A 21,943-nucleotide genomic window follows, 5' to 3' on the forward strand; every position below is an offset into this window, starting at 1 on the left:
AACTCTCAACAGAAAATAAAATAAACTAAAGTAAAGAAATAGAAGTAAAGTTTGACGAGACTAGGTGGCGTTTCTCCTCATGGTTTTGGAGGAGCTGGCGTGTAAGCCAGAGCACGTTCAAAGAGCGCAAAAGGTGATGACTGAAAAGCACGGCTAGAAAAAGGTGATGTAAGATCCTTAGTATTTAAACTGGGCTTTTGGACACATTCCAAATGGTGCCTTGACCAATTAGATATTGTCTTTGCTCGGGATGTTGTATATTTCTCCTCCCCATACATAAATCAACGTGTCATCTCATCAGTCACATGGTCCGAGTTTTCCCGCTCTTGCAGAATATAATTTTGGACATGATTTCTATAACAAGAATATGATACATTTGACAAAGATTTGATGGGAAGAAACGTTTTAAGCAAGAATTTTCACACTCATACATACCCAACATGAATATAATTCTATAAACCAGGGATACTCAAATCTGGCCCACGAGATCCACTTTCCTGCAGAGTTTAGCTTTAATCCTAATCAAACACACCTGAGCATACTAATCAGTGTCTTCAGGATCATTAGAAAATCACAGGTAGGTGAGTTTGATCAGGGTTGTAGCTAAACTCTGCAGCGCATTGGCCCTCCAGGGCAAGATTTGAGAAACCCTGCTATAAACTATTCAATAGCTATTCAAAATACACACACAATAAATGATTAAAACATGATAGTCTACAATACATCATATGGAGGTATGTATAGAAATAATTAGTTGCTCACAAGTCCTTTTAGTGTCATTTAGGTGCATGGAAAGGCAGTTTCTGTGCCATTCTGTGGATGAGGACAGGTTCTGTGAAGACTAGAGGTTAAAAGGTCTGTAAGGAATCTCAGTCTGTTCTTTGTCGTCGAGGTGGGGGAAGTCAATCCAAAGAGCTTGTGATCGTCATTGGTTTACATGTGATGGTCATGCTGTGCATCTCTGACCATTTAATCTTGATTACTTGCCCCCAAAATTGACAATATCCTTGGAATTGTTAATAAGTGTTCTTTTGTTTAAATGCTGTGAGCTACTCAAAGCTGCTAGTTGGTTCAGGCTTGTGGCGCCAGGATCTGATTCACGAACATCCTGCGTCTTGGGCCTCTCTGTGGATTTAGGTTCCTCGTGTTTCAACTATGTTCTATTTAAATCTTAAATTGTCTGATTCGGTCTGATACCCTACACAGGGATGGACTGGCGTTAAAGGGGTTGGCTGATGAGGGTTCGGTGAGCTTCTTTGATATGGAAACAGTGGGGTTGTGACGTCCTGAAGAGCGTGTGTAGCCTGCACTGATAGTGGAGGCAGCTTCACGCTAGTGTCTGCTACGGGAGCTGGAGGCCGCTGAAAGGAAAAAAGAGGTTAGAAGTAACAGGACGGAAATACTAAGATGTGAGGGCCTGTGTTGCAAGCGGAAGCAGCTTCACGCTTGCAGTGGGGTTGTGACGTCCTGAAGAGCGTGTGTAGCCTGCACTGATAGTGGAGGCAGCTTCACGCTAGTGTCTGCTACGGGAGCTGGAGGCCGCTGAAAGGAAAAAAGAGGTTAGAAGTAACAGGACGGAAATACTAAGATGTGAGGGCCTGTGTTGCAAGCGGAAGCAGCTTCACGCTTGCTTCGGCTGCTGTAGCTGTTGGGCGCGAGAAAGCGGAAGGGTTAGTGACATTTAGCGGAACAAGCTGAAATGCCTGGGTAGCCTGCAGTGATGCCGACTTAGCAATTTGTTGCTAGATTTGGCAACTCCTCAAGCCTTGTCCACATTAATAAGTTTTCATTGAAAACACATCTTTTCCTCTCGTTTTGGCCTTCCATCCACACTAAAACAAGGAGTCAAAACAGAGCTTTTAAAACGCTTTCCAGAGCAGATAAATTTGAAAATGCTGTTTTCACGTTGTAGTATGGAGTGTGGAAACGGAGGCTTTTGAAAATGATGACGCATGTTTAGATATGTGACGCATTGTACCAATAGACATGTTTATACCGGTAAGCTAATTTTGCGGTTATGTGCTATTCACTTTCGCACTGTTGTTAAAGATATTTACTTTGCACGCTCTTCATATTACAGTCCTAAAAAGACAACAGAAAATTTACTCACGATTGCTGTCCTGCGGCAAAACACGAGGGCAGTTGCGTTTTACATCAATTCTGAGTAAGCGCGCCGTGGGCGTGTCAGTAAATGGTGAAATATTTCCGTAAATGAATTGATCCTGCCAGAAGAATTGCGTGAAACTTATTATGTCTGTTCCGTCTGTATCATCTCAGTGAAGTTTTATACGTGCACAGTAAGGTGAATGTAATGGCTGGAAGAACAGCGGTGAAAGGCTGAGCCGCAGCGGGAAGCAAGTGAGGCTTTGCTGCGGTAAGATGTGGGATGGGGTGATGTCGAGCGAGGGGCCTGCTGCTGCAGCGACCCAGTGCTCGAGGAGAGCCGGGTCTTGTGCGGGACGATGGTGATGTCGAGCGAGGCGAGCTCGGGGCTTTGCACGGTCTATTGGCCAGAGCGTGTGGCTGGTCGAGAAGAGCAGCGGCCGCGATGAAGCCTGGTGCTTGGCGGCCGTGTCTGGGCGGAGAAGGAGTGATCATGGGGCCGGCAAATTGCGGTGGAGGATCAGAAAAATCCCCAGTATAGGTCTTTTCGTTGTATGGGAAATTGGGTCTGTGGTAAAAAGGCAAAAGGAGCAAACCGAATGCTGAAAGACTAGAGAAAATGAAGGTAAGGCTGCTTGGATTATTTATAGGGGTTCTCTCTTGTGCTGGTTGGATAGATGGTGTAATTACTGATGATGGACTGGCCGTGTTAATTATCTGCACGTGCTCCTCCCGAAATTTGTTAATAAAACATTTATTACAAATGTTCCTGTAACATGACTGTAAATAAAGGAAATCTCTGGGATTAAATCAATTTTACATACCAGACCATGGATGGCATCTCTGGCATGTACTGTCAGGCTCAACGGTAAAACATAAGGGTAAGGATGAGAGAGTCTCACTTGCCTTTATGGGTAAGTGCTGTGTTGTCATTGAAAATGTGTTGATCTTGTTCAATAATTTTTATGCATTGCAAGCTTAAACATTTGGTTTTCAGCCATTCCATGAATTGTGAAATTTTAAAACCCTGTTTCTGCTTTTCCCACAGCCCTTTCCACACTCTAAAGAATTTACTTGATCCCTTTTAAGTTATCTGTATTAATTATAGCACATGGAATGTGTTAATTATGGTAGAAGAAGGCCGATGGAGACGCAAAAGAAAAAAGCGAAAGAACAAAAGATGAACAATAACATCGCCAGTCGTTTAATCAAGAATAATATACGTTAACGTTTTGTGCAAATTTTTGACCCGGAAGTAAGATGTGACAATATCATTATCCACAAAGCAATATCCATAAGACCCTGATCACCTTTTTTCCCGCATGTATGTGCTGTCTCTAAAGGACTAATTTCATAATACACATTCATTGAATATAAGACATACAGAAAGTGAGCTAACATGCTCTTCTAATTCAGTATGAAAGCACATGAGCAGTTCTACAAAGAAAAAAACAGTAGAAGTCTATTGTCAAAATATGATTAATTTAAAGATCAAAACTTCTGTGCAGAGGTCTGGCCGATCCATGCAAGGTCACACAAGAGAAGAAGAAAGAGTGTTCTGGGCTTTCCTTACACTTGCCCTGCTGGGGCACTGGGTTGTGACCTACTTTTCAGCAATAGAAGAGTAACTGAAAAGAGGGAAAACCCCAGGAGAAGTGACTTCTACATATTGGCCTAATGCTACTGAAGACACTCCAGCAACAAGTGCCTGACAGACTCAAAAATGGTGGTCGTTGGGTTGTGGCATAACCTGTTGAGGTAATGAGCTATGAGATGGAGTGTGGGGATTTGTCAACCCCAAAAGAAAGGTGTTGATAATGCTAAGGCACTTCAAACTGAGAAAAAAAAAAACCTAAGGGAGAAGTGAAAATGGGGGTTGAGTTTTTATCCCTACAGCAGCATTGAGAGCCGAGAGGACAATGTAACCACTTCAGCTCCTCTTCAGTGGGATGATGGAAAAAAAAAAAACCTTCCATTTTCTACCAGAAAAAACTAAATAAACCCTCAGATGGTTTGAGAAAAGATTTAGAAGACGACTGTATAATTATGCTGCAGTTCGCTTTTAATGTTTTATTCCATTTCAGGACTTCCATCTTAATCTGCATGCGATGCGAATCTTATGAGATTCAAGTTGTTCAAGGTTCCTGCAATGAATAAATCACTGATTTCCCATACTGAGGCATTTGTTATTATATTCTGGTCTACTGAAAATTAATATGGTTAATTAGTAAAACTATTTAACCAATCATGATGTCCATTTAATGCTCGATGGGTACTATTTTTTAGCATTTTGATAATTAGAAATGCTCTTAAACTCTCACAGAACGACATTCAAGTTGTATTTGAGACCACAAGACTGTGGGCAGGGCACCTTAGTTTGGCTCCTAATTGAAGCTACTTTGAATATCTTTGTCTAAGCAGCAGAAGAGGATGATCCCAGCCACTGAGCTGCTAGCCAGTTTGTGCAAACTGTGAAGTCATCTACATCGCAGCGCTTATCTGCAGGGCACAGGCTCTACAAGAATGTCTGACATGAGCAAGCGTGGTGCCAACTACTGCACAAATTGTGCTAGAAAAAAAAAATGCTCACCTTAAATGCGCTTAGATGCTCAAAAGGCAAGCAGCAGACATGCTGTTGCTTGGAGACCGCCCAGAGACAACAGGCAAACAGCTGAGAGTTTTGTACTGTTTTCTGAGTGGAACAGTGGCCAACGAAGCGATCAATCTAATGATCTGTTTAATTCACTTCAATTCAGCCAACCTCTTTAATCCACTTAAGCAATCAAATGGAGATTTTTCTTAAAAGTGAGGAGAAATCAAAGGGTGTGAAATCTGGGATTTAAGGGTTGCATTGCTATATTTCTGAAAAACGTGGTAACTCTTTTTTTTGTGAAGATTTATACGCATTCAGAATGTCTTATAATGCATCTTATAAAACGGATAGTGGTCTAATCTTTAAAGTACCTATAAAACATTATACCCTTTAAATGTGTAACTATGAATGCGATTACATTATAGGCTTTCATTTAACATTTACTGAGGAAGGATAACACAACTGTTGTGCTGTATCATTTGAAACAGTTTCTTTTTTTCTTTAGGAGCTGCTTTGGTGTATTGGGTCTCCTGCAGTGTGCGTTACTTATAGATGGTCATGTCACAAAAGAGTGGTCTGAAATACAATCTGTTGCTTCTAATTCCCTGCTGCTATATAAGATTGGAGCAGCTCTTAGGCCAGCAGCTCTGGTGAAAAGCATTTCATCAAAATGGCTGCAACATTTCTTTGTTTCCCAAGCAGATGTATAGCTTCAAGACTACAAGCGACCACCAGCATCAAACAGTGAATTTCGTGTCAGTCTCAAGCATGTAAAGTTTTTCTTTTATTCATCTATTTTAGAAACATAGTATTATCAAGGATAGTGTTATGTAGGCTTAAGTCCTTTCACATGACTCACGTCATAACTATATGCATATAGATATGTAAGCTTGAATTCAGCATGAAAAGATTTATTTATTTTTTAAGAGAGAGAGAGAAGTAAGTGATGTCTGCCAAAAAGGAAATTTTAACAATGCCAAAGATTCATGCACAATACAACCGTTTTGAAACCCTCCACCAGTTGCCTGTCTTAAAGCCTTTTGTGTGTTATTCACATTCATGCATCACTCTGATTATTGAACAGATCCAATAATGAAAGCAACCACACAAAGAAAAGGAAAATCAAACAGCCTGTCTCATCAGCCTGATTGATGATTATTTCAAAATTACCTGCACGTATTGCAGACAACCAAGCGCCAGTACTGGTTACAATCACCTTCCAAAATAAAGATAATTTTCACACTGAAAGCAGTGAGAGATCTGAAATCTCTCTATTCAGAGGAGACAAAGAGAAATGGGCCATTGAGTAATGGGGACAAATAAGATTGTTTGTTATTTTCCTTTGTCTTGTCCCTATACAGTGTCATCTCTGTTTCTCACTTACTGTGTTATGTAATTCTGTTTTTCCCTCAACTCATACTGACTGTCTTTCTTCCTCTCTGTTAATGCATATTTTCAAAGCTCTCTCTTTTCTGCTGGCAATCTGACTGGTCAGTACATGATTAGCTGTCATTCATCCATTACTGCCATTGCCACTCTGGGTTTTCCAGCATTTGACTGCTGAGCAAAACACACTTGGCAACACTGTGTTCCAGGCCAAAACCCCGAGAAAGCATTAGCTCAAAAAGCAGGAGGAGAAGCAGGAGTTCATAGTGGCACAGGGCATTACTGCTGTCCAATGGGAAAAAAAATAAAATAAATAATAATAATGGTGGCAAGATATGTCTAGGATCTAAAAAATGTTGGCATTAAAGATGCAGTTTGTAATATTGACAGCTAGTGGTTAAAATGGGCACTACATTCCAAACTCCAAATATTGGAGAGCGTTGTTTCCCCACCCCCTCTTCTGCAGACTTGATGCTCAGATGGGTTGCCAGATGCAACAAGAAACGAGCACAGCCGACAATGTTAGAAAACGAGTCTTGCACTGTACATTGATGTGTTGATTTATCCGTGTTTTAACATTCCTCTGGTCATGGAGCTTTTTAGATAGATGCAAAGGCTTTTTAGGTCGTGTAGAATCGGTGATCTCTGACCCAGTTCATTGTCCTGGATTCCATAGCTGCAATACCCTGTGTTTTCCAACAACTGGCAACCTGGTGTGCTGAAATACTCTTGGCTAAATTGGCAGACCAAAACAAAAAACTCTTCCCTTAACTTTAACCAGTAGCCAGAATAATGTCAGTGATGATGAAAAGAAGAGGTTTTATTAGAACTGGTTGGCATTACTGATAGGTCTGTCCTGATTCACTACTGCATTCATGGGCAGAGTCATGTTTATAATTGGTTACAGTGTTCAATCATTGCAAAACACAAATCTTAAAGAGAGTAGGGATGTGTGATATTGACAAAAAATATATATATATTTTGGGGGATTTTTTTCATTAATGATAATTAAACATTTTGCTGAGTTTGTTTTTATGCTGGTACCTTGGCTGGTTTAGGTCTGTCATGGATAAATAAATAGGACCGCCAGTAGGTGGCGGTAAGTCCCTGTCTTAATGAGTGATTCATTGAATCATTCATTCAAACAATTCATTCAAAATTGATGATTAATTTAGAAACGAAGCCATTGGCTGTCTTTATGAATGGATCATTGAATCATTGATTCGTTCAAAAACAGATTAATTCAGGAGATGTGTGTTGCTCTAATCTGGCTTTGTTTGGAACTATTTGGAAATAAAGAGGTAATTTGGGGTCTAAAATGTAACTCACTCAGTATTAACTTCTTGTTTTTTTGAACTTGTATAAAATGAATATCTAATTTGCAATCACGCTCACGCCCTAATATTCAGGAAAACGGCACTCTTGCTTGTGTGAAATTATGTAACTATATCATATCTTATGAAACACAAACCCATACAGGGATATTGTTTGCTTTCATATCATGAATTATTGGGACATTCTAACTGCATTCCATCATGCAGTGAATGCTTTAGGACTCTCAAAATGTTTTTGTTAGTTTTTTTGCAAAGTGAGTGACATACTCAATAATATCAGCTCGCACATTGTTAAAACAACAATTACGATATTATCACAGTCAATAAATATTGCACATCCTTTAAAAAAGAGTATTTGAACACAAATAGGAGTAAACTTTTGCCATTAAGCAAATTGCAACAGCCATAGCTGTAATATTATGTATCGATAACTGTTGTAATAAAAATGACTTAAATGTCTTCAAATATATATGAATAAAAACTTCTTTTTTACCTGGAAAAAAAAGTTAAGAGCTGAGTTAGTTGTGGCAGATACCAGCGGTTTCCTGAATCCCACTGAACAAGGAGGTTTTGAAATGAGATGAGGACTTTTCGTGCTACAGGACAAGACCCCGACTAACCATGTCATCCTCAGTTTGCACAAGGCTCGACACATCACCTGGGGCAGATTAGCCTGGCCTTAATTTCAAAACAGACGACTTGTCTGATGAAGCCCAATATAGAGAAAGGGAGGAATGGGCAATGACAGTGAGGACAAGCTTCAGCAGCAATGAAAACATCTCAGTTTTCTCATGTGGTAATCTGCCACCAATTATTTGTAACCATACCTGGTTGACGCATGATACATTATACATTATATAAAATATATATAAAACGTGAGCGAATAAGCGTGAAACTTATTTGTATAAACACTTTGAAAAATTAAGCAATAGTAAGAACGCACATACCATATCAGTGTCTGATACTGGTCCGAAGCTTGTCACATAGATGTTTGTCCTCACCTCAGTCACACTTTCTGATTGGACAAAAAGACAAAGAAAGAGTAGGCATAAGAGCAGAAATAACTATGTAATAAGTATATAAGTATATAATACTATGTAAAATAAATATTAAATGCATTTTGAAGCTAAAAATCTGTAAAGACAACAATGGGGTGTATGTGGAAACTTGAAAACCGGTCTCATCGTATTCACGTTAACAGCAGAATGAACTGATGGCAATATCAATGGAGTTTTAGGTTAACCTATGGTCTTTAAATAACCTAGTTGTTTTTATTGTCGCCGTTTTATTCAATTTGAATATGTTAGTGAGAAGAAGAAAAATAAAAACAACTTTTAGATATCAATCTGCATATGTGATGGGCATCGGTTATGGTCATCTTTGGTATCTCCTCTGAAGGAATCCTGAGTAAAACAGCTCCATATTTAACAAAGCACATACAACGCATAACCCCCATTCACCACTAATGGCCAGTAAAATAACACACACCATATTCAAGATGTGTTTCAACACCTACAGAAGATGTGGTAAGCTAAGAGATTGTGCTACAAATAATCAGCTGTAAAATTTCTGACCTGGGCTATCATGATCCGCTAGAAGACTGTCCAACCACTGAGTCAATTAGTAAGGTTTATCTAGTTTATCTATATTTTTATTTGTTTTGACATTTGAAATGTAGCATTTACAATTATAACATGAACACCTATCAAAAAACATAATCGACAACACAAACAGTCATGGATAAGCCAAGTAATGACAAACAGTATTAAGAATCAAGCGTATAAAAACATTTGAAGGGGAATTTTTAAATATTCAGCTATTTTTGTCCTGTGGCCTATACTTTGTGGGGGGAAAAAATCATACACATGCAAAATTCAGGGCAGACTACATAAAAAAAAAATAAGAATAAAATGCAATTTTTATGATATGGTCATATTTTGTTAAAATTGTTAACTGATTCAGCAAAGTGCAAGGAAACTTACATGCGCAACTGTATGATTTTAAAACCAAATATGTGCTAATTATAACAAGTAATTTATTTTGAATTATATGCATTATAATCATAAATACATTCATCAGTGTTTATTTACTCACTCTACCGTGCTTATGTTTAAGTGGGGAAACTTCTAAATATCTGTCAAGACAGTATTTTGCATTAATCCTGGTCCTGGGCACCCCTGTACTAAACAGCTCCATGAACTTAACAGATTTTGAAGGGGAATTTTTAAATATTCAGCTATTTTTGTCCTGTGGCCTATACTTTGTGGGGGGAAAAAATCATACACGCAAAATTCAGGGCAGACTACATAAAAAAAAAATAAGAATAAAATGCAATTTTTATGATATGGTCATATTTTGTTAAAATTGTTAACTGATTCAGCAAAGTGCAAGGAAACTTACATGCGCAACTGTATGATTTTAAAACCAAATATGTGCTAATTATAACAAGTAATTTATTTTGAATTATATGCATTATAATCATAAATACATTCATCAGTGTTTATTTACTCACTCTACCGTGCTTATGTTTAAGTGGGGAAACTTCTAAATATCTGTCAAGACAGTATTTTGCATTAATCCTGGTCCTGGGCACCCCTGTACTAAACAGCTCCATGAACTTAACAGAGTGTGTCAGAAAAGGGAGACATACAAAATGTGCAGAGCGGTGGGTCCCCAGGACCAGGATTAAGAACCACTGTTCTAAAATGCTGTAATGTTTTAAAAATGTTCTAAGTAGTTTCCTGATGGTAGATTTTTAGGATGGCTTAGAAAAAAGACAACATTGGATCTAGCAATGCCATTAATCTTTCCATCAGAAAACACTTGCCTAAAACGCTTTGTTTGTAGTCCTGCCAATATTTCTGTGTTTTAGCTATGTCACCATGTTACACATTTGCATAATGCGCACCTATTGGCTGTTTTTGTCCAACCTCAAAAAACAGTTGGGGAAATGATTTCACTATGTCGATGAAACTGATTTATTTTTTATTTTTTATCGTTGTGAGAGCAAAAACATTGTATGGAGTTCCAATACCAGCACCATACTTACCATAGATATAAAACTGTTTACAGATGCTCATGAATCCTTGGGGGCTGAAAACTAATGGTAAGGGGCATTAAATTTCTGACACAAACTCTGAGCGGTTGGACTGGGTCAGCTGACCAATCAGAGCAGACTGAGCTTTTTATTAAGAATTATGCTTTAAAGAAACATGATCTAAAACTGAGTGTTTCAGACAGAGGGTGAAAAGAGGTGCCGTAGCAATGTATATTATGAGAAAAATAATGTTTTTCGAACTTTAAATCATGCAAGCAGACCCCAAAAATTAATTTATGAACTTTTAATTGGCCATAATATGGGCTCTTAAAAATGTCATTCGTGTGGAGTAGGCCTTTAACCATCTGAAGTAAGCCATCATGTTCCAGTTAGCAACTTTGATGTGATGAGTACTGTAATACACATCAGCAACTATGTAAAGCAGGGTGGAAATGGAAAGATTTGATGGCGCTTGAGAGGGGTGACTGGATGGGAGCCAGGTGGAGCCAGCAGGACTCAGGCAGTAGAGGCAATAGGGTAGAAAATTGCCTTTTATTTCTCAATTATAACAGTGCAGTGTTTTATTTTTACATTTGATTAATTGGCTTCGGTAGTATTTCTCACTTGAATACCACTGCCATGTAGACCTGTGAAAAACATGCACACCAAGTAAGTCAGCAAGCAAATTATTTAAAGTGACAAAATACAGACAGAACGACAGAGCAGAGGAATGATAGAACTAATGGAACTCCAAGTGGATAATGAAACTTGTCACACAATTGAATATGGCTTTGCAGAAATCCCAGCTCTGGGATTTGGCTGCATTATAACCCAAAAGTTGCAAATGGGGTCTTGAATATGCAGCCAACCCCTAGTTCTTTAATTACCTGAAATATGCAGAATAATTATGTCGTGCTGGGGGTGTGATTCCCCGATGAACAATGCAGTGGCACGATGGAGGGTGTGATAGACAGAAAACTGACGAGATAATGAATGCTGTCCTCAATCAAGGGCTGTGCTGGAAGCGACCTTGCGCCAATTACATGCTGACCTTTAAAGGCCTTAAAATAGCATGCAAAACAAAAGGTTTGTCAAAAACACACGCATTGCATTTGGCAATGTTTCATAAGGTTTTGTTTAGTCCTCTTGTGGCAGCAAAAACATGATCACGTTGCTGGATAAACTTGTTTTAGACTTACTTATCATTCTGCACAACACTGAGTAGTCATTTGTGGGAAGAATGATGCTTCACACCTCTGACAGAGAAAGAAGTGGTATTTTTAGCTGAAATGTCACATTCATCATTACAGAATGCTACTGTTATTAAAAAAAAATTTTAAAGTGAAATGTTGATGTCTAATATACAGGAGTTTGGTCTTAGTGAGTGTAATTACACCGTCAAACCAATTTTTATAAAAGTTTGGTTTCGCTTTTATTTTTAATGTTTGTTTATGAAGTTTGACATGGTGAATACAAAAATCACATCACTTTTAACAGTGCTCATAAAAAAATATTTTGACAACTTATACAAGCTAATCTGTTATGCATAAAACTAAAACTCATAAAATGCATGCATAAAAATGGCATGTACATGGTACATTATGTTGTACACTTACCAAAGCGAGTCATCCGAAAACTTCAGAAGTGTACGTTGATTTTTGTCTTTTATGACTAGTCCCACAATGTTCCAGAAAGCACTAGAATATTCCAGAATGTTACGGAAACTTACCTAACCCAGAAACAGAATGTTCCCATCCTTGCAAAAGAAAAATATCTTAAAACAAACAAAACAAAACAAAAAACATGCTAAATTAATAAAACAAATATAATTATGATAACATTAACATTCCTCCTGCTCCAGGAAATAATTGTATATTAAATACTGTACATGTTGTGCATTAGTTTTACTCACTACTTATTCAGTGTCACTATAAATGTAAAATAAATAAATATAATACAATAAAATAAATGATTCAATAAATAAAACCTAATTATGGTTTTAAGCATGTTTTATTAATTATTATTTTATTCATATTTTATTTCATAGACCTATTAGTTCACAATTTTGCATGCAGCAGTCAGCAAATGTGCTGTACTTGCTTCTATCTTGCAGCACTGGTAAAAAAAATAATACTTTCATAAACCATGTGCTTAAATCCAGTATACCAGACATTGAATATTACTTAGTTCCCTCCTACAGAAAAACAGAATTAACACAGTTTGCTATTTAACATGCAGCAATTAGCATCAACTAAACATTATTTATTTGTAAAGTTTCCCATCTCCGGACTGAGGAGGTTAAAGAGGTTGGAATGGATGATTTTCCTCTTTGCACTTTTGAAAACAGAGCCCATTAAAGAGATCATCACACTGAAACATGAGCAAAATCCCTTTTAGTGTTGCGACAAATAACAAGCCTTTCTGTAGTGCCAGCGTGTGTTTAGGAGAGTGTTTGTGAGCTGTATGTTTCCATCAGAGTACTCTAGCATATTTTGTACTGAATCATCTCAAGAGGCTGTCGACTTTATTGTGGAGCTGAAAATGAAGCAGCACGGAGAGGTAAGCATGGCGGAACGACTGCCTTCAGCCAACAAGCAAAGGCAGACCAGCCTCTGTCCAGTGTTAATTCATTTTCTTTGGATTTACACCTCCTTGCAGGAAAAGCCTGTCCCACCTGAGTGTGGAGGGGCTTAGCCGAAAGCATTGCAGTGACTGAGTGATAAGGGGCTCTTTGTATTTCTCCCACAGCTTAACTGCATACCACGTGACTGATCTATATGTGTGTCAGCCAGCTGGTGAGGGCTCAACCAGACCTGTCAGTGACGTGACATTTTGAAAGCTGATGATCTTCCCATTGTGCTGCGGTTCTGATCATTTATTCATTTCAAGAAAGCACCCAGATGACAAATTGATTTTTCTTTTAAAATGACGCTCAAGAGCGCCGTTTGTATGCAGAAACTGCATCCACACCTATTTTGTCTCACGTCATTTATTTTGAACATTGGCTCATTGATATTGATTAGCAGTAGATGACTCAGCGTCTTTCTGTTTACAGAAACATGGCTGCTCTATTCAGTAACTCACAGTATAAGTGAAAGAACAATGGAAACTGTCTACGGCCGTGCTTTCTGTTGTCTGTCTGTAGAGGAGACAAAATGAGATAATGCCTGATTAACTGGGGAGGCGGGGTGAACACGGTGGCTTTTTATGGTGTGTCTGCACATTGTATTTTTTTTGTATATTGAGTTGAAGCTAATCAATGGCTGTTACTTGCCAGAGAACCTTATCCTGTGAAGATGGCCATTCAGTGAACTCAAACCAGAGGTTTATTAGTGGGATTCATGAGGCTGCGATACCAGTCCTCCTTCGCGTTTGTTTCCCAGCCTCTCTAGCAGGTTTATGTAACCCTGTGAGGGCGAATCTTTAAAGGTAATTTACAGCCCATTAAAACAAGCAGAGGAGGATAAGAATGAGAGCACGGTGGGGCGAAAGTGAAGTATGGAGTGATTGCCACACGAAAAAAAAAAAACAGACAGGTGAAGAAAGATGATACAAGCTACCAAGTTTCTTTGCCTACGCACCTCTACAATGCAGTCCTAAAGAAAAACCTTCTCTTCAAATGCATTCTAGGGCTCTAGCCTTCATTGTCGACCTTAAACAAGTGCTTTCAACTTTATAAGTTTCCATTGGAGCTGTGGCCTAGTGGTTAGTGAGACATGGAGCTCAGGGAGTCAATCAAGTCTGGCTCCTAATTTTCTTGTCTTCGCTCAACTATCAATATCAACCATAAAATAATACAAATAAATTTTTGCAACTACATTTTATTTATTTGTTTGTTTTATTTGTCTATTTATTTATTGAATTTTAAATTTTTAAGAAAATGTGAGTGGATCTGAATGCATTTCACCATATTGATATATGGTTGCCAGGATGTTCTGGATGGTTACAAGTACACTGCTAAGTGGTTTCTAGGGTTTTCCGGGTGGAGTTATGTGGTTGTTTACAGGTGCAAGGAAACAGAGCCCTTCAGGTCTCTAAGAGATTCTTCTCCAAGACAGTGGTTCTCAAGCAGTGGCAGCGGCCCACTTGGGGGCCTCTGAATACATAAATAAATACATACATATATTTTGGGCACACAAATACTGCCAAAATAGGCAAACAAACCCAATTAATGCATGTGCCAAATGTTGCTTGATTTGAGGTGACACGGTCAGTCAGATTGGACAGGAAACATGCATCATCTGTGTGCAGCCAAACGAAAGACATACGTGTCCCCATCTGGTGTTATGTGAGGTGTGTGAGCTGATTGGAATTTCTCTCTCAGATGTCGGGCTACAGTGCTGCAGGATCATGGGCCCTGGCGGCAGCTGCTTCATCCCTCTTCATTACCACCACATCATCCCTGCAAATAAAAATTGACTTTTTCTCGTAACACCCTTCCTTCACCCCCATCCCAAACCTCTCCTATCACATTCTCTGTATTGGTATCCTTGAAGCTCTCTCTGTCTCTCTCTCTCTCTCTCAATCTCCTGTCTTCTCTCCTTTTAATCGTATCCCTTCACGCTCTCCCTCTATCTTAGAAATTAAGTGGCAAAGAATAATATTCAAGAGGTCCAGATAGTAGCAAATGTGATCCATTTCACTGAGTCACCAGTATACCGTATGCATACACATACATAATGCTTCAATAGAGTGGAGTGTGGTAAATAGACAGTGTTGAAATGAACTTCTGAATATTGTATAAAGTGTTTGCACACACGGTACAGATAATGGAGGGGGTTTTATAATGCAAGAAATTCTGTTGTTCACCTTCTGAAGCAGAACAAATATTAATAGTATCGTTTACACCATTTTCAATTAGTTTTTCATCACACAACAAATAGCATGACAAGGCAAGATTCACTATAGAAAATTCAGTGGTGTGTTTTGGACAAAAAACAATTATGCCAAATCCATTTTTTAATGGAAATATGCACATGGCATCCACTTAATAACATATACAGAATATAACAGTAAAATGCAGGTTAAACATCTCTCAAGTCCGTTAAAAAGCACAAGAACTCTGTCAGCCCATTTATAGATTATTGGCCTGATAACCCATAAATAAAGAGATTTGGCAGCACTATTCAAAGTCAGTTTCAAAATCGACTGACTGCATTGGCAATAATTAATAACCAATAATAAGCAGTTTGTTTTCAATTTTGAATGTTGAGTAAATATTAAGTTAAACATTAATACAAAGGGGTCATAAAATGCAGTTTTGTATTTTAATATTATGTTTCTCAAGGTTAGTTTGTACCAAAAAAGTGTCACAATTTGTAAAAATTCTCATTTTTCCATCCTCACTCTGTCAAACAATTTCAAGGGGCGTTACCTCTTGCAGAAATGGAAGTAAACCCCCACTGTGATTGGCTAACTTCACTGCACCGTATCCACACCCTCCTTTACAGCATGTTGTGTGTTTTGATACTCTAAATGGCAAGCGTGTGATAAAGCCATATATGTGTGAGCCCAAGTCGGATCTCAAGGCAGAAGAAAATAAAACAACGCAACCATTTGCAAAGCAAAGGCACTTAAATGTAACCACGTATTTATGTATGGATTACAAATTTCTTAATAAACAACGACAATAAAACACTACATTTTGTGAAAGGTTAATAAAGGTAAGAGCAACATAAACTAAAAAATATATATTTAACTCGCATAATAAAAATATTAAACTCAATCAAATATTTCTGATCCGGATATGTACTAATTTTATCAGCAACACTCAAACAATGATACACTTGGTGTCATGATAGCATTAAACGCTGGTTTGACATTCATTACAAAGACACTGTAAGATTAAAAAAATAAAAATTAAGTGACTTCATGATTGTGAATCACGATTCTCCTGAATCCGGGCGTTGAAAAAGGGTAGAAAAGAATAATCCATATTTTAAACAGGGGAGTCATTTCTTCTGGCCATAATCCACTTGCTCTTTAGATATCCGTGTCAGTGTTGGCTAAAAGCAGTCCACCACTACTACTAAATGATCTGTACTGTGGTTGTGCACAGGCAGTGAAAAGCCAATATGGGTGTTTGTGTGGATTTCTGTTCTGTTGTCAGTCTCCGAACATTATGGTGCAGTCACTGTATGTACAGTATGTAGTCTCCAGATGGGGAAGATGAGTAATTACAGAAAACATTTTAACAACAGCAGTCTATTCCTCACGCAAAGCTATCCTATGGCTTCAGACACTTTATAGACTTTAGACAGCACACAAGCTATATGGACCACATTATTGAGACTTGTATGGTACTTTTTGCCCTTGAAAAGGCAAAATACCTCCAAAATACCTCCTTTCATGTGCTACTATAAGTCCACAAGCACAGAATCTGTGCCCTCTGAACATACAGTGGTCTGCAGATACCAACGAAGTTCTAGAAATTACATATTGCACATCTTTTTTGGGGGGGGGTAGAATTATTGGTTATCCAGTGTTTCCCATTCATTAACTAGACTGTGGCGGCCCGCCAAATATTGGGGTTGGGGTTTATATGAATGTATTTCTGAAGGGAACTGACTTCACAAAAGTTTCGATGGCATTTTTTCCCCTCTTATCATTGCTGATCCATAACCACCACCTGCTGTCAGAGAGTGAATTTGCGTTCTCATTCAGCCTGTCTGTTTTTGTTTCATGCAGGTTTTATCGTTGTATCTTTGTTTGTGTTGTGATTCAAATGCAGTGGTTGGTTCTAAATTCAAATGGCTTTTTTTATTAAATATGTTTAGTTGTTGTAGTGGTAGGAACACGTAGTAGTACAAGTAGTAGTAGTTCCCTCTCAGTCGGTCACTCTCGACGTCACGTCGGAGGACAATGCTGAGTGCCATAACGCTACTGGTGTACAACTAGTCATAGCTATTGAACATTTGACCAAAAATGGAATTTACTGTTAAAAAAGGACATGTCATACCATTTTGAAAACAAATCTGTTGTCTTGCTGCAAATCAAAAAATCAATCAATAAATAAATAGCCTCATGTAGGAGAAACTATTTGTATATAAATGTCTACTGTGTCTTCATTACCATTGGTAGTCAGTAACATCATGTCACTGTTTGCTGAAAGTGTTTTTTTCTTTATTTTCTTTTTTCTTTCTGGGTAAAAATCGCTGTCAGAGCGAATACCCTTATGGGTGGTACTTTGTGTATCCATTGGCACAGGCTGTTTAGAACATGTATTAAAACATTCTTGTTAAGTTCTTGTTAAGTAAATTTTTCATTTGACTTTTCTACATTCTGTCAGTGATGAACTCAAGTCACTGTATCTGCAGACGTAAAACGTTTAATGAAACGATGACAAGCACTTCAGGAAGCCAAATGTATTCAAGGCCCTGTTTAGTCTCTTCTAAATTTAGTCCTCTGGTTGTAGGATAATCTCAGAAGTAGTTTAGAAGAAGTTGTTCTGAACTGACACAATGCTGTCTAACGTTTTTTTTCTTTTAAGGTTATTATTTTTTCAACCTCGTTCATTAAAAACTTCTGTATTTACCAATGAATTATAAATACGACAAATATATTAAAAAAAGAAAGAGCATATTCGCAGTCTAAATGATTATTTTGTACATTGTCCTGAATGTGTCTCCCAGCTTCCTCTTATTTTAACTGTATTCCTTTACAGACCATTTGTAGCTTTCACTGGATAGCCCAAGATACTCTGAGTGAACATTGATTTTCCATCCAGCCTCAGAGAGGTCAAGACTGCACTGTCATATTTTATTGGAGTCTCAGATTCTATTCCATTTCCTATTTTCTTGGTCTTGAGGTTTGTCATATATCGTTTTTTTATTTAGTGCCTAGATGCATGTTACTTATGTTCCAGTGGAAATTAATGTCAGTGATTGTGTATCAGAGACCAAGCAAAATGATATCAATAGATAGGTTTATACTAGTTTGACAAATGATGGCATTTTAGATTATTACATAAAAGCTTTTATTAGCTCCACAGTTCCATTATCTGGTTAACAATATAATCATTACTACCAATACTAACCAATATAATCAATATTAACCATAGCTAAAGAGCTATTTAGGCACTGTTTTAGTCTTTGTAATATCTTGCCAGTAGAAATGCAATAAATTAATACAAAGTTCTGTCATGAAACTTTAGATGGTGTAGGCTGATTCTAAGGCAATCTGATATAATGGCATCATTATTCACATGAAGCAGCTGATTGGTTTCTTTTTGCATCAGCAGCCAATGAGCTTGCTTCTTAAGATTCAAATACTTGGCTAGTTCTTGCTGTAGCAGTTGCAGTGCACTTCAGAAACCCTTCACCTTCCCCAGCTCCACCTGTATAGATCTGCCACAGTCAGGGGCGGAGCCATCATTTCAGAAGTGAGGGGGACAGAAATGTCAAATGTATTTTTTTTTGTCTAAATGACAAATGTTTATAATGTTTATTTATTTATTTATTTATTCTTATCTTTTACTTTAATGGGCTAAGAAATCAAATACACTGCTGGACAATGACTAATAATTTGTATTATATAGCTATTTTTTTTCACCAATACTTTCCTAATGACAATTTTATGATTGGTTTATACACTACAAAAATGTTTTTCCATTTTTATAGCAGAATAAGGCAGAACATATATTTTATAGTTTCTATAACGTAATAAATTGTGTGTCAATTAGCATTGCGTTATTCATATACTTTATGTATTACTGGACTTGAAAAACACATATTGTAGCAGCTGCATGCCTTTGTCCATATTAGGGATTTCCTGCACATCATAATTTACTTCTATGAGTCCGTTTTGGACTTTCTGCACAAGAGTGCCCTCTGGATTCGAGTATAAATTAACCATACACTGCATGAAAGTGTTTAGCGCTTCTTATTATATACACATCGCCTCATTTTGGATACGAATAAAACATAAGGTCATGCATAGACTATCTTGTCTCTTTGAATTGAAATCTAGATTTATTCACATTGGCTCTTAAAAACCTCTATGTGAACACATTTGCCTGAAAAAGTGCATGGGACAAATTTACGTTTTATTAAATGTGGGGTGACACGTCCCCCACATATTCTATGCCCATGGCTATGGGGTGATTTCATGTATGCTATACTATTTTCTTAATGCTCACAGCAGCATGTCTGTGGATGTATTGGCAGTAGCGAGTCTAGGTACTTGATCTGCCGAGCAGCAGCAACGTAGCAGATCTTTTCCGTCAAAACCAAACACTTTAACATTGCCATGTATATCATGCTAAATTCTTCGAGAGCTGTCATGACAGAAATGCAAGTCAGTGCAATAGGTAATGGTAATAATAGCATGCAGTATAACAAACAAATAAACAATAAATAAATAAATAAAACTATTCACTATTCGGATGTTGAGATGCTCTGAAAGGTGAACTTGGCCTTCAGCATCCACATCCTGATAAATAAATTCAACTCCCGACATTTTCACTCAAATACTATGCAAGTAAATTTGGTTTTAAATGCTATTTCATGTTAACTTTAAAATGATGCATGTGATGAGCACAACATGACCATAGAAACTACTTTGTAATGCTAGTAGAACTTTGTAGTGCTCATTAGGCACACAGAATGTTCCAATTTTACCACAAAAGCTCAGTGGTATTAGTTATTTCTGTATCCATTCCATGACGCCATGTGCCCACTATGCTATACAGAAACAAGCAATTACTGTGATTGGGAGAAGATGGTAGAGATGCACATAACTGCTCATACACGCCAGTCTAACTCTGCTGAAAATGTACAGTGGTACCCTTATCTGGCTGACATGTAGCCTAACCATCAGGACGAGCCTTGCAAGGGATTTCTGATAGACTATGAGAAATCTCTCCCACAGTTCAGTTAAGCTTCTTCACACTTGGACGTCATACACATTAATATTGAAGACAATGAGTATTATTTTCAGGAAGGGCAGGCTAAGAAAAGAAAATAACAAGAATTAAAAAGACAGTTAAAAAAATGCAATGTGCTGGATCATAATGTAACTTAATGCTGAAAATGAAATTAGAGATTTTTTACTTGTTGTCACAGCAGTGAAAGTTGAAAACACGTGACTTTAACCTTGGAAAGCCTACAAAGACATGAAATAATGCAAGTGATTTCAAAATGAACATAAGCCTTAGAAACCTCCACCGAGTGTGTCTACAGGCGTCATCAACCTAGAATCTCATTGACGATGTTGATGGTTCCGGGCTTAGTGACGAAAATATGAGGATAAGTTGCTGAATTTGGTCGCTATAAAATAATTCAACATAATAATGTAAATCTGTGAAAATATCTTGGAACTCTCCAGTTGATCCCACAAACTCCGATCTCTGTCTCTGTTAGTTTGATCTGACGCTTCTGCGTGAGCTCTTAACTAATGATTCACTGGATCTTTGCAAGGACCGCCTCCCTCATTTCCATGTTGCACACGGTAAAGTAAAAATGAACACTTTAAAATCCAATAGTTTACCTTACTTAGATTTAATTAGTTATCTTTACTTAGTTGTTATACTTACTAGGTTTTATTAAGTCACAGCTACTTTAAAGGCAAATAAAACAATTTACTTACTGTTTTGAGTGACACTTACTTAAAATATTCAAGTAGCCACAAAGGAACCAATGACATTAATAAACCAGTGAGAGGCAGCAGTGCACTAATATGTTGCTAATGTGCAACATAACAACAGAAGAAGAAGAAAAGAAAAAGCGTCTTAATAGACTTTTCACCCATTTCCTCCATGTCTGCAGTTAGCTTTCACTAGTTGCATTCACTCGTTTCCCAAAGTCAGGGTGCGAACTACGGGAGAGCTAGGGGGAGCTCGGCTCCCCTTAATAAGACATGGGCTCCCCTGAAAACGTGATTTGTGAAATTTGGGGGGGGGTCTCAAAAAATATTGACAATGTGTTATTTTGACATGCAATTTCAGTTTTGTGTAATGTGATCATCGTGGATTATTATGTGTAAAATTGCAAAAATATCATTCCCTCATGCATGACGGCGATTTAAACTTCAATAAAAATAACTATACATGCTATTCTTGTCATGAGCATCAAGGTGTGGGGGCGCTGCGGTGCAAATTCCACTCATGTTTAGTACATGTTAACTCAAAGATTTGTAGAAAAAATATAAACGTTGGACTCTGTGGTCGATTCTGTGTTAAGGTAAGGCATGTTATTTGCAATTATGTGTTGTGGCTGGGTTGTTATAGGTCTGCGTGACTCTCGATGTCTTAGGTCTAACTGAACGGAGGAATTATGGTATTCTTCTGTAGCCTGACGACGAATAACTTTACGTTAACCATTGTTCATGTGAACTCAAAGACAGCCTGATACTTTGTGTATACAAACCCAATTCCAAAAAAGTTGGGACACTGTACAAATTGTGAGTAAAAAAGGAATGGAATAATTTACAAATCTCATAAACTTATATTTTATTCACAACAGAATATAGATAACATATCAAATGTTGAAAGTG

At 37.7% G+C, this 21,943-nt stretch overlaps 1 protein-coding gene across 1 annotated transcript in view; it reads right to left on the reverse strand.

The window, feature by feature from the left end:
- The window catches only part of LOC107571377 (gamma-aminobutyric acid receptor subunit alpha-3-like), a 123,435-nt gene that overhangs the window by 56,522 nt on the left and 44,970 nt on the right, over positions 1-21,943 (reverse strand). The gene's annotated exons all lie outside the window — the stretch shown is intronic.

This window comes from Sinocyclocheilus grahami, unplaced genomic scaffold, assembly GCF_001515645.1.
Source record: "Sinocyclocheilus grahami isolate Dianchi unplaced genomic scaffold, SAMN03320097.WGS_v1.1 scaffold1588.1, whole genome shotgun sequence".
Lineage (NCBI taxonomy): Eukaryota > Metazoa > Chordata > Actinopteri > Cypriniformes > Cyprinidae > Sinocyclocheilus > Sinocyclocheilus grahami.